Below are 12,933 nucleotides of genomic sequence, written 5' to 3'. Positions count from 1 at the left end.
GTCCCAGGATTACGCTGTTATTTGGAAAAATAGGGACTTCAAAGGTGCAAATGGAAAACCCATCAAACATGCCAGTTTGATTATGGAACTCTTCAGAGCATTGGAACTACCTAAAAGGATTGGAATAATCAAGGTACAAGCACATACTAAGAGCCAAACCATGGAAGCTAAAGGAAATGCATTTGCAGATGCAGAAGCCAAGAGAATTGCCTTACAATCAAAAGAACCTGAGCAAGTCTTAGTAGCTCAAGATGTGAAGCAAATGCCCAGTGAAGAGGAGTTGATCAAAATTCAACAACAAGCATCACAAGGAGAAAAGGAGAAATGGACACGATTGGGGGCAGAAGAAGATGAACATGGACTTTGGAAGTCAAGAGAATTGAAGTACTGTCTACCAGCAGCTCTATTTCTACCTATGTTACAAGTAGCTCATGGACAAGTACATCATTCAAAGGAAGCCATGGTGAATAGAGTACAAGAGCATTGGATAGCTCCAGGCTTCAATAAAGCTGCAACAAACTTTGTAGCAGGATGCTGGATCTGTGGAATCAGCAATCCAGGACAAAGAACCAAGACACCTCTAGGAACTATACCCAAAGCCTCTTACCCATTTCAAAGACTACAAATCGACTATATACAGTTGCCACGAAGCGGTCCATATGAATATGTACTAGTAGCAACGGACATGTTTAGTCACTGGGCCGAAGCCTGGCCAGTAAGCAAAGCCCCAGCAAAAACCACTGCAAAGAAACTGATAGCAGAAGTAGTATGTAGATTTGGGTTACCTGAGGTTATAGAATCAGATAGAGGTACACATTTCACAGGAGAAGTCATGCAGCATATAATGAAAGATTTGGGGGTACAGCAGGCCTTCCACGTGCCTTACCGTCCCCAGGCGAGTGGGAGGGTGGAACGTCTGAACTTTGACCTTAAGCTAAAACTACAGAAAATGATGACAGAAACCAAAAGAACTTGGCCAGAATGCCTACCTATAGTCTTGTTCAATATTAGGACCACACCTATGAGACCTAGTAAGCTGACTCCATATGAAATATTGTTTGGATCAGCTCCAAGAACAGGTTGTTATTATCCACAACAGTTACAACATAATCATGGTGATTTAACAGGTTATGTACAGGAGGTCTGTAAAACGTTGACTAACCTCCATTGCCGAGTGTTTTCTTCCATTCCAGACCCAGAAGGATCAGCTACGCATAAACTAAACCCAGGAGATTGGGTCTATTTAAAGAAACATGTGAGAAAGACCTTTGAACCAAGATATGATGGTCCATATCAAGTGCTGCTAACCACGCCTACCTCAATTAAGGTGAAAGGTCGTGATACCTGGTTACACGCCTCCCACTCGAAGAAGTTGACAGTGACTCTCCAACCAGAAGAATGAAGTTGCTTATCCTTTGGTTGTTGTTAGGGGTAATCCCCAAGGTTTGGGCTATAAGTCCAGGGGACTGGTTTACTGAAAGGGAGTGCCATAATGATGGGACAGTTAATAAGGGAAAGCCAGATTCCTGCTGGTGGAGCTTTGATGACCAACGGTGGAATTACCGTATTTGCTGGCGTATAAGACGACTTTTTACCCCTGAAAAACATGCCTCCAAACGGGGGGTCGTCTTATACGCCGGGGGTCGTCTTATACGCCGGGCGGGAAGTCGCGCTGTGGGAAGTCGCGAAACAGGGGCGTGGCCTAGCATAAGGGGGCGTGGCCTCGAGGTCGGACCGCCGTTTTCAGCAATCCAGGGGGTTAAGAAGGTGATGTTGGCTGCCCACCCCACTTCCCCCGTGAAGTGCCTCTATCTGTACGGTGAGTGTACGGCTGCCGGCGGGTGAAGCTGTGTGAAGTCCGGCTCCTACACAGGGACAGGAGCCAGGTGCTGCACGTATTGTTACAGTGCAGCACCCGGCTCATGTCACTGAGCAGGAGCCGACATTCAGCAGTGACAGGCGGTGCATAAGAAGGGGGGGGGGACGGACAGCGGCTTAGGCAGGGGGGACAGCGGCAGCACTGCAGGGAAGCTTTATGTGGTGGGTTAATACTGGTACTAATACTGGTACTACAGGTACCTTGGATTCATGGGCGGACTAGACAGCTGCTAGTGACAGGGAGATGGCAGGGACCAATCCAATCAGGCTTTGTATACAGCCAACAGCCAACCACAGTACTGCACCATTGTACAGTACAGTACAGTATAGCATAGCAAAATACAGTGTGTTGCCAGAGTTCCTCTGGGTTGTGGGCTGCCTGCCTGTGTTCCTGAGAAATCAAATCAAATCTGATGTTCTTTTACGTTTTATTTGGTGTGTGGAAGGTGTGCGGAAGAGGGGGTAGTCTTATATGGCGAGTACATAACAAACTCTATATTTTGAGTGGAAATGTTGGGGGGTCGTCTTATACGCCCAGTCGTCTTATACGCCGGCAAATACGGTACTATAATCTAACTACACAACCCTCTGTCTGTTTTTACTTTTATAAAAAAAGGTGGAGTTCTCACTTATGAGACACCAAAAAACATGTCAGAGCAAGCTATAAAGAGGCGGAGAGCATGTAAAGCTCTTAAGATTATTATAAATGAAGGAAAAATGTATAAGAAAAGAATTGGTGCAGAAATACATCTTTTTCTTTTGCCAAGTAACCGCACCACATTTACATTGTCCCGTGGTACCAGGATAAAAATTAAATGCTGTGTAGAGCCATTCACAAGCCCAATAAGAAATAAGGGGGTAGTTCAGGCCATATCAAGATGTATAAATGGCTCTAAGGAACTACCTTTTAATACTGAATTGTCTGCACAGGAGTATTCAAGCACAGTAATTGTGTGTACTAACACATCCAGTTTTCCTGGTAATGCTACAGGACACAGATCAAAATTTTATATTTTGCAAAATAAGCCAGATATAAGAAATGACACTTTGATTAAAATACCAGCAACCTGTCAGAAGGTGGAAATAAAACAATTTAGAACACTACATCGATTTAATATTTCATTCCCCAAAGGCCCTAAGTGTAACCGGATAAAAAGAGAATGGTATGATATCCTGTTGGGAGGGGCAGGAGCAACAATGGGAGCACTAAATTCCATAGACATAGAAACACTGACTAACAAAATGAGTGATGCAGGCAGTGATATGGAAAGAGTGGTTCACATGCAGGCAAAATGGATGCCGACTGTCTTCAATCCGATTTTAAAGGTCATTAATTGGGATCATTCTTTTCTAACCTTGGTCAATAGTTTTTATGAACACGTTAAAATTGACCAAAAACATCTCTAGTTTGTTTAAGTGGACAAAATGCTCCATAAGAACTGTGTATCAGGAACAATAGAAAAATCTGTCCCAGACCCAGTTAATGACTGGGAACATACAGGTTTACAGAAAAATGTTAATATAGCATCTGAGTTATGGATCAGGCTATATGAACATGAGGTTTATTGCACAGACAGGTGGTGTTGGGGGCAAATAGAAACCTACAACATAACAGAACCTAAGCTCATGTGTAAATACTTAATTTTAGCAGTACCCTTCACCACAAAAGCAGGTAACTCAGATCTATGGACACCACAGTTCAGAGGGCAGTACATTGATCCAGAAAACAAAACTCATGACCTATCCCTATGCACTAGCACTGATAATGGGCTGGCATGTCCTCATACTACATACATACCAGAATCATGTCAGCTTAAAAATCCTACTAGTGTTTGTAATTGGGAGTTGCATGACCCAAAAGATGACATCTTCATAGAAGTGGCACCACAAATAGTCTGTATGATTACATATGACAAACAGATTAGTCAGCTATATCAGTTACCAAACCCTTTTTCAGGATGCCTGTTCAATGTAACTCATTTAATATGGAAAAATCAGACCATTGTTTTCTATAAGGATCAAACTGACTACCTAGCTGGCTTTTAAGCTATTAACTCTTCCCCCCCATAACATAACTGTAAGCATACAGGACATCATTAATATAATCAACAATACAGACAAATTGGAAGAGCACCTAAGGGAAGTTAATTACTCTACAAGGCATGCGCAGATGCAAACAATAGTAGAAGCTGGGGAATTGAAACACATGTCTACACAGCTAAAAAATAACTTACAGCATCACTGGTGGAATATTTTCATAGGAAAATCCCCATCAGCTACAGTAGTGTTCATTCTAGCACCCTGCACCTTTCAAAATCTGTGTAGTTCCACTGTCCTGCCTGGGGTGTCACTCTATGCTGTGGTGCTTCTCAGCACACTCTGATCTGTTACTCAGTGCTGTGATACAGACCTGTGTGTGCTGAGAAGCACCACAGCAGAGAGCGACACCTCAGGCAGGAAAGAGGAACTGCACAGGATTTGAAAGGTGCAGGGTGCTAGAATGAACACTATACAGGATTAATGAAAACTGTCCTACACCCACTACTGGCAATAGTCATAGTATTGATAGGGCTGGTTGCTTGGAACTGTTATTTTTCCTGCAGGTTCAGGAAACATGTGAACAAGATGGACGCAATCAGAAATGCCCAAGAGGTTCTTCTGTAGAATAGGGAACTCGTTGCATTAGTTTTCTTGCCATGAGGGCATTTAATGGCAGGCTGCCCATCCCAGTGTGGTGACATAGGTGCCAGAATCATGACAAGGATTACTAATGTAGCCTAGTGTAGGTAGAATAGGGAGAAAAAGTGGAATCAAAAAGAGGGGAAATGATGGTGTAGGAGCTTCCGCAGTATAGCAAATATATTGATTCAAGCTTTTTCGCATTGATTAAGATATTTACTGTTAATCACAAATGTGTTCATGTATCCTTAAATATTGCACAGATATTCAGAAAACTGTATACTCCGAATATCTTGTTTAAAGCATGAATTGTTCAAGGACATACAATGCCAGATGTGTCCAAGGCCAGTCAGGCAAATCGCCAATATGTCTGAACATCGAGAACGTTGGAACCCTGACCCTTTTGAATATCAGGAAGGATGTTTTGAGTATAAGTCCGAGAGACTGATAATCACAAAGCAATAAACCATATTCAAGAATGTTCTAATTGCTAATTAAAACATGTATGACAATTGATGTATTTCAGGTTCTTAGACATACATGGTGTATTCTGATTGGCTAAATGTATTGGCAAGCATGATTCCTTTGTCTTTAAACTATAAAAATAAACCTGTAACGAGCCCTGGGCAGGTCAGCTATGATCTGTCTAGGTTACACATAATCCTGTGTGTGATCTTTTCATTTACTGACCTCCAACCGGTTGCTAAAGGAACAGAATTCTGACTGATGACTAAAGAGAGTTAATAGACCAGACCTTAAGTGGTTAAAGTACTCTAACAACACCAATAGTCCTCTCTTTTTCTAATTTATCAAACTGCGCTTGCAGCCATCCCTTCCTGATGCCGAAGGTGGCAGTGGGGCATTCCCTGGCATTATGTCCTCCTTTACCACACATCATAGCATTTGGGCTTGCGGCACTCTGCAGCATCATGACCTGCCTTTTTACAATTTCTGTATGTTTTCCCTTGCTTACAGTCCTCCCTAACATGACCATATTGAAAGCAGGTTCTGCAGAAAGAAGGCTGCCCAGGTTAAAAGAGAAAACCCCTCAACCCTGCCACTGTAAATTAGCAGGAGGGTGTTTTGTCTCCCCCACATTATCAGGTTCAGGTTTCAAGGCTACCCAAAACCTCCATTTCCCATTATATACACCAAGGACATCTTTTAGTCTTGTTACATCACTGACTTTAGAGCAATAGTTCCTTAGGAAATCTTTTATTATCCCAATTTCAGCAAATGGGTTATACAGGTGAACAGTGAGAGGAATCTCCTGCTTGTTAAAAAGAGCTTCCATATTAACTTTTGCCATTGTAGGCTCAGAGCTCTTTCCCCTCAGAGTTTCATAAACATTCAGACACAGACTATTTGTATAAAATGTCACATCATAAATCCCCTGCATAGGAAAATCCTGTAACACATAAATCTCAATCACTGTTATCCCAGCCAGCATTTCCAGTAGTTCTCTGACTACCCACACCATCCCACAGCTGCAGAGCCGGCCATAGGCATAGGCAAACTAGGCAATTGCCTAGGGCATTTGATATGCCTAGGGGCATCAGCAGCTTCTGCCGATTAAAATGATATGCAGCATGCCTATATTCTGTGTGTAGCATTTGCAGATACAGCCACAGTCTCACACAGTATATAGGCATGCTTCATATCATTTTAATCAGTAGAAGCTGCTTGTGCATCCTAGCCACATAGCAATGCAAATAAGATGAATTTTTATAAAAAAAAAAAGGTGCGTGACGTTAGCATTGAGGCAAGATTTATGAGGAGACATGTATCCAAGCAGAGGCAGAGGTCACAGTGTTAGTGGCAGTGTGAGTGCTGTGTGCATGTGAGTGGGTTGGTTGTGCAGTAGTGTTCAGAATATGTGTAAGGAGCATTATGTGTGTCATGTAAAAATGCACTAGTAATGTGCAGCAAATGTGTAGGGGGCACTATGTGTGTCATTAAGTGTATAAGGGCATTAATAATGTGTGCATATGTGTAACAGGGTACTACTGTATGTGTATCATTATGTGTATAGGGGCACTAATAATATGCAGCAAATGTGTAAGGGACACTATGTGTGTCATTATGTGTATAAGGGCATTAATAATGTGCGGCATATGTGTAAGGGACATTATGTGTAAAAGGGCATTAATAAAGGTTGTCATAATGTGTAAGGTGCATTATGTTTATAAGGAAATTAATGTGTCTCATATGTGTAAGGGGCATTACTGTGTTGAATTATGTGTATAAATGCATTACTAATGTGTGGCATTATGTGTTTAAGGTGCTCTACTATGTGGCATTGCGTATAGAAAGGGCACTACTGTGTCGTCTAATGTGAATAAAGAGCAATAGGGTGTAGTGTAATGTGAATAAGGAGCAATTCAGTGAGATGTAATGTGAATAAGGGGCTCTCCTGTGAGGAGTAACGTTTATAAGGTAAAGTGATACTACTGTGGGATGTAACATGAATTATGGACACTATCGCATGATCAAATGTGAATAAAGTTGCAGTACTGTGTGGCGTAATTGGAATTGGGGTTACTATTGTATGGCCATGCCCCTTGCCAGCAAAAACACACCCGAACTGTTACTTTTTAACATATAGGGGGTACAAACACCAAAATGGGTGAGGGGTGATAGTGCTGGGAAAGAGGTGCAAGGTCAGAGGCGGAACCAGCTGTGGTGCTAGGGGGCACCAGCCAAAATCTTGCCTAGGGCATCATATTGGTTAGGGCCGGCTCTGCACAGCTGTCTCTTCACCACAAAACGAACTGTTTCTAATTCCAGCCATTATGCTGCAGAAATGCCTTATTCAGGCTGTATATAGCACCCAATGTGCTCTCACTCCTCCAGATCTTCGGCTGATAAAAACAGATTTTTTTTTTTTTACTTGAAGCCCACTGCCCGAGGTGCGTGGTTTCATCACCCAGTGTCTGTGACCAAACGTGCTGGAGGCGTAGGTTCTTGGACCCTCTCCGAAAGGAGAAGGGACCCGTTACTCCCCTGCCCCTCAGAGCCAAAAGGCCTACTGAGAGGAAAAAGGGACTGTGGGTCCCCCCTTGCTGAAGCGCAGAGGGACCCTCGTGTATCCCGAAGGTTGGCCGAAGCTTCCCCCTGGGGATCGAAAACAGCCTCTGGCTCTCCTCAACCCCAATTCCAATTACGCCACACAGTACTGCAACTTTATTCACATTTGATCATGCGATAGTGTCCATAATTCATGTTACATCCCACAGTAGTATCACTTTACCTTATAAAAGGAGAGGGCCTCGGCAACAAGAGGAGACCTAAACCCCAAACAAAAAACCGTGACATGACAAACTAGACAAAATAAATAAGCCCTAGCCCAAAAGGCTGAGAAGCGATAACCCAAATGAGGGCCGAGATAGGTGCGTGGCTTAAAAAGGATACTGGGACCATCATGGAGAATTACCCTCCCCCACCTGATAGGATCTCCATTTTTGCACACCTCACATGAGGGGGGTTTAGTCCTCTTCTTCCTCAGGGCTGTGAACCAGCCTGCAACAGTTCTGGATGGACATCCTCTCCCTCCGCAATATGAGGCGGTTCCTGGCGAGCCACAAAGCGTCCTTAACACAGTTCATAAGGCGCCAGGCTTCCTGGATTGCCCCATAGGTGTGGGTGCCAGGGAATAGTTAATAGTATACCGAATGGTACGTGAGACAGTTCCTTGGCACACAGTCTTTCAGTTCATTTTCCGAGGCATCCAACAACAACTGAGCACAGGCACAGTCCCAAAACAGGTGCATAGATATTTCCTCATGTATGATGCACCTGGGGCATGAATGACCTGAGGGGCAAACCTCCTTGAATGGCCATCCATGACAGGTCTTTGTGTCTGTTTGTGAGCCTTTTGGAGGCCACATTCTCCCAGACCTGTTTGGCAGTCGCTGAAGGGAGCCCCGGAATCGGATCCAAAACAACTTTGGCTCTGATGAGCTTGTAGATGGTCTTTGGCTTCCAAAAGTCAGGTTTAACCCCTCTTGTTGGTGCTCCCTCACGAACTTGAACACGTCCAGGTAGAACCACGGGGTGTTCCAGTTGTAAGGGATGGAGCCAAGGACCCTCCAAAGAAGCAGAAGAAGTGATTTCCTCTCGATGGTAAGTTCTCTGAGGCTCCACAATCCAATCTTCTGATGAACAGTCGCCAGTCTCTCGTCCCAGCATTTCAGGGCTGCACCCTCGCTGCCGAACCAGACTCCCAGGATCTTAATGAAGTCGGGCTTGATGGCAAAAGGAAATGGTGCAGAGGATGACAGGTGCCACTTTCCGAAGAGCATAGCCTCTGACTTCCCACAGTTGACTTTAGCCCCTGAAGCTCGGCCGAAGTTCTCGCAGGTCTGGACGAGTGCTGTCACCGAACGCTGGTCTGCGCAGAAGACAGTGACGTCGTCCATGTACAGCGAACACTTGGCCTTTCATCGGTCACGACCCGGTGCGATGATCCCTCTGATCTCTGGATTCTGTCTGATGCATACAGTCATGAGCTCTATAACACAAACAAAAAGAAGAGGTGAAAGGGGTCAGTCTTCCAGCCATTCACAAGCACAGAGCTGTGGATGTCAAAGTACATCAGGGTAACATACGTACAAAACATTTTACCGAGGCCAAATTTATGCAGTACCCTGCCCATCAACTCATGTGAGACACGATCAAAGACCTTCTCCTGGTAAAGGCTGACCAGTGCCGCATGAACGTTCCGGTCTTTGATGTAATGGACCGTGTCTCTGAGGAGAGCAAGGCTGTCTGCAATCCTGCGGCCGGGAATGCCACAGTTCTGGTCCGGGTGAATGATCTGTCCGATGACAGCCTTCAGCCTGTTGGCGAGCACCTTGGCGAGGATCTTGTAGTCCACGTTTAAGAGAGAGATAGGCCTCCAATTTTTCAGCTCACATCTCTCCCCCTTACGCTTATACAAGATCATGATCATTTCCTCCCTCAGCGATGGCGGCATATTGCCCTCCACTACCATCTCCCCATACAGCTCGAGCAGGTCCGGTCCAATGAGGTCCCACAGCGCTACATAGAGCTCTGCTGGGAGACCATCACTGCCCGGGGTACTGCCCTGCCTAAAGGATCTGGCGGCAGAGTGCAACTCCTCCAATGCCAAGGGAGCATGCAGGGCTCCTTTACCTGCAGGATCAATGGTGTTAGTGATACCTGACAGGAACTTATCAGCCTCCTCATTATCTATTGTCTTAGGGGAGTAAAGGTCACTGTAATAGTCTCGGATGACTTTCATCACGCCCTCCTTCCCCTGTCTGGGAATGCCAGTCTCATCTCGCAGCTCAATCAGGGGCGTGTGGCCAGAGTGGAGTTTCCTGAAAAAGAAAGTTACATTTCTCATCCTTCTCCAGGTTCTCCACCTTGGAACGGAAGACGATGCATCTGGATTCCTCCTCAAAGTACCTTTTCAGGCCCCCTTTAGTCTCATCCAGCTCATCTCTCACGTCCCAGCCACACCGTTGGAGGTCCAGCAGGGACTGCAGTTGTCTTTGCAGTCTCCTGAAGTTCCTCTTTCGGTCGCATGCCTGTTGTCTGCCTTTCACCTGAAAGAAACTGCGAATGTTAGCCTTAACATATTCCCACCAGTCACTCATACAGTCAAAATAACATTTGTCATTTTTCCATGTGATGTAGGCATCCTTCAGCTCCGCCAGCACATCCTCTCTTTCCAGTAGGGCACAATTCAACTTCCAGGAGCCTGGGCCAGGTGAGAAACCACTGCCCAGGACTCCTTGGAAGAGAATGGCCATGTGGTCTGAGAAGAAGCAGGGGACCACCGTATGCCTAGTCTGCTTCACTGCTCTAGAGGTAAACACAAAGTCAATGCGGGAACGCACAGAGCCATTGGGGTGGCTCCACGTGTAATTCACGGAGCCGGCCCCCATGGAGCCCATAGCGTCCCGCAATGATGCTTCGGTCACCATTTCTATAAGCAGTTTAGACGTCACATCCAGCTTAGTAGAGTTGCCGGTGCTGCGTCCATCCTCCTCCATGGTGCAGTAGAAGTCTCCTGCCATCACTACCGCCCTAGTGGTTGCAAGATGCAGTCACATGGTCTGGAAAAGCTCCAAATGCTCATTTTTACAGGGGGATGCGTACACGCAGATTAGCCTAATAGGCTCACCTGCCCAGGAGCCGTCTACAATCAGCAATCTGCCACAGACAAGCTCCTGAACAGAATCTAGCATGAAGAGGCTCCCCCTAATAAGAATGGCGACCCCCGCAGACTTACACTCGCCACCACCGGACCAATAGGAGGCGCCGTGAGACCACTGCCTGCCCAGATGTTTGTAGGACTTGGAGAAGGGAAGAGAACATTCCTGCAACATATACACATCACATTCCTGACTTTCTAAGAAAGTAAACAGACTGTCTTCTTAGCTTACCCTTAATACTCCTCACATTAATGGTGAAAATAGAATAAGACGCCATTAGTTGGGGGAAAAAAGAGAGGCTAGGCAACATTTACAATTCAACATTTATGTTTCCACTCCGTCGGGCGGAGCTCCCTCGACATCGGGTGCTGGGTCGCCCTGCTCAGGTGGCGGCGAGTCATCTCCTAGAATCTGGTCGAGTATGTTGGCGGCGTTGGCATCAAGCTCCTCCTCCTCCCTGATTGCTTCAGTCAATGCCTCCATTTCTTCTTCCAGATCCTGTATCAGCTCGACCGCCAATTTCTTGGAAGATTCAGGGTCTGCAGCTGGACTGTCGAGAATCTTCCTCTAACAATTCCTTGTTTTTTCTGTACCTGCAGCGGGTTCAGGAGGGGGAAACTCTTCCAGGGAGGAGAGGTGGAGGAGGTGGGCGAGACAGTGAGGTGGGGGCGAGAGCGGGAGGGAGAGTTAGGAGGGGTTGTGACAGATGCAGGGATGGAGGTTTCTGTCACAGGGGGTGGGATGGGGGAGGGGAGGGAGGTGGAAGGTTTCTTACCCTCCTGAGGCTGCTGTTTCTTCTGTGCTGCTGCTGCCGGGGCTTGCCGCTTGGCAAGGGAGTCACGTCTGGTCACCACCACTGAGTAGGTTCTCGCCCTACTGGGGCAGTCCCTGTAGACGTGGTACACCTTACCACACAGGTTGCAGGTTTTCCTCGTGGGGCAGTCTTTTGTCTCATGGCTGGTCAATTGACAATTCTTGCAAGCCGGGACCTTGCAGTCCTTCATCACCTGGTCCTTCCTGCCACACTTCCTGCAGTTGCGTGACTGGTCGGCGTAGTGTAGAAGTCCTTGGGATCCCCCAAGGGAGAAGCACTGTGGGAGGTGCTTGATTCCTCCTGGGCACGAGGTGTCCTTTTGCAGGGTTATGATCACTGCCCACTTTCCAGTCCAGAATCCGTTCCCATCCAGAATCCTTGTGGGGTCTTTCTTGACGGAGCAGAACCGGCTGAGGAAGGTGACAATGTCTCTGATGGGCGTGTGTGGATTCCGCATTGAAACCATCACTCGCCTTTCCTCTCTTTGAATGGGGCAATTGCCCACAAAGCGAGAGAAAGGGGATTCGGGTCTCGCCACTTTCACCGCTTCCCAGTACCTCTTGCAGATGGCAACAGAGGCAAAGGTGATTAAGAAGATCCCCTTTAAGTAATTCTGGACGCTGAGGGTTTCAGACATTGAGAATCCTTGGTCGAGGATCATCTTCTTTCCAAATGTCTCAACCGTCATGTCCGGCATCCGTCCATCCACCTCCTTCAGCTTCATCACCATGGTATACCTCATCCAGGGCTCCAGGGATGGTTTGTCCTTGGAGCTCTCCTGGGTGGGCACCGCTGGCGGTGTCACTGCAGGGGTGGTGGCGCTGGATGCGGCTGATCTGGTAGGACATTTGGCGGGTTTCTTCGCTGTCTTCACCTGCTTCTTCCTGGCGAGGGGGTCCGAAGTGGAGGTATGGGCTGGAGCTGCGGGGGCTGGAACAGCGGCAGCTGGAGCATCGGTGGCCATCCTCTCAGTTCTCTTGGCGTAGGAGGCGGGGCAAAGGATCAGCGCGGTCGCCGAGAGGAGGAGAGGTGGTTGGTCGCTTCAGAGGGCAGAGCCAGCAAGTCTAACCCTCCAGTGCAGCTAGGGAGCGATTCAGTGCTTTCTCCGGGGAAGGTCCTTTTCTCCTCACAGTCTTGCTGGCGGAGGGGTATCTTCTCCAGAGGGCAGAGCAACCAAGTCTAACCCTCTGCTGCAGCTGGGGGGCGATGCAAATCTTCTCCCTCTTCTAGCGATCTCCTCGCAGTCTCGGCTTCGATTTTTCTGGCTTCTTGGCCCGGTACAGCTTAGCCCTGAGAAGGACAGTTGGCGGTCCTAGAAACAAGGCAGCACTGTCAGTCAGCCTAAACTGATGATAACAGATTTTTTTTTTTTTTTACTTG

Source organism: Pseudophryne corroboree, chromosome 3 (genome assembly GCF_028390025.1).
Source record: "Pseudophryne corroboree isolate aPseCor3 chromosome 3, aPseCor3.hap2, whole genome shotgun sequence".
NCBI classification, from domain to species: domain Eukaryota; kingdom Metazoa; phylum Chordata; class Amphibia; order Anura; family Myobatrachidae; genus Pseudophryne; species Pseudophryne corroboree.
This window is presented reverse-complemented; position numbering follows the sequence as displayed.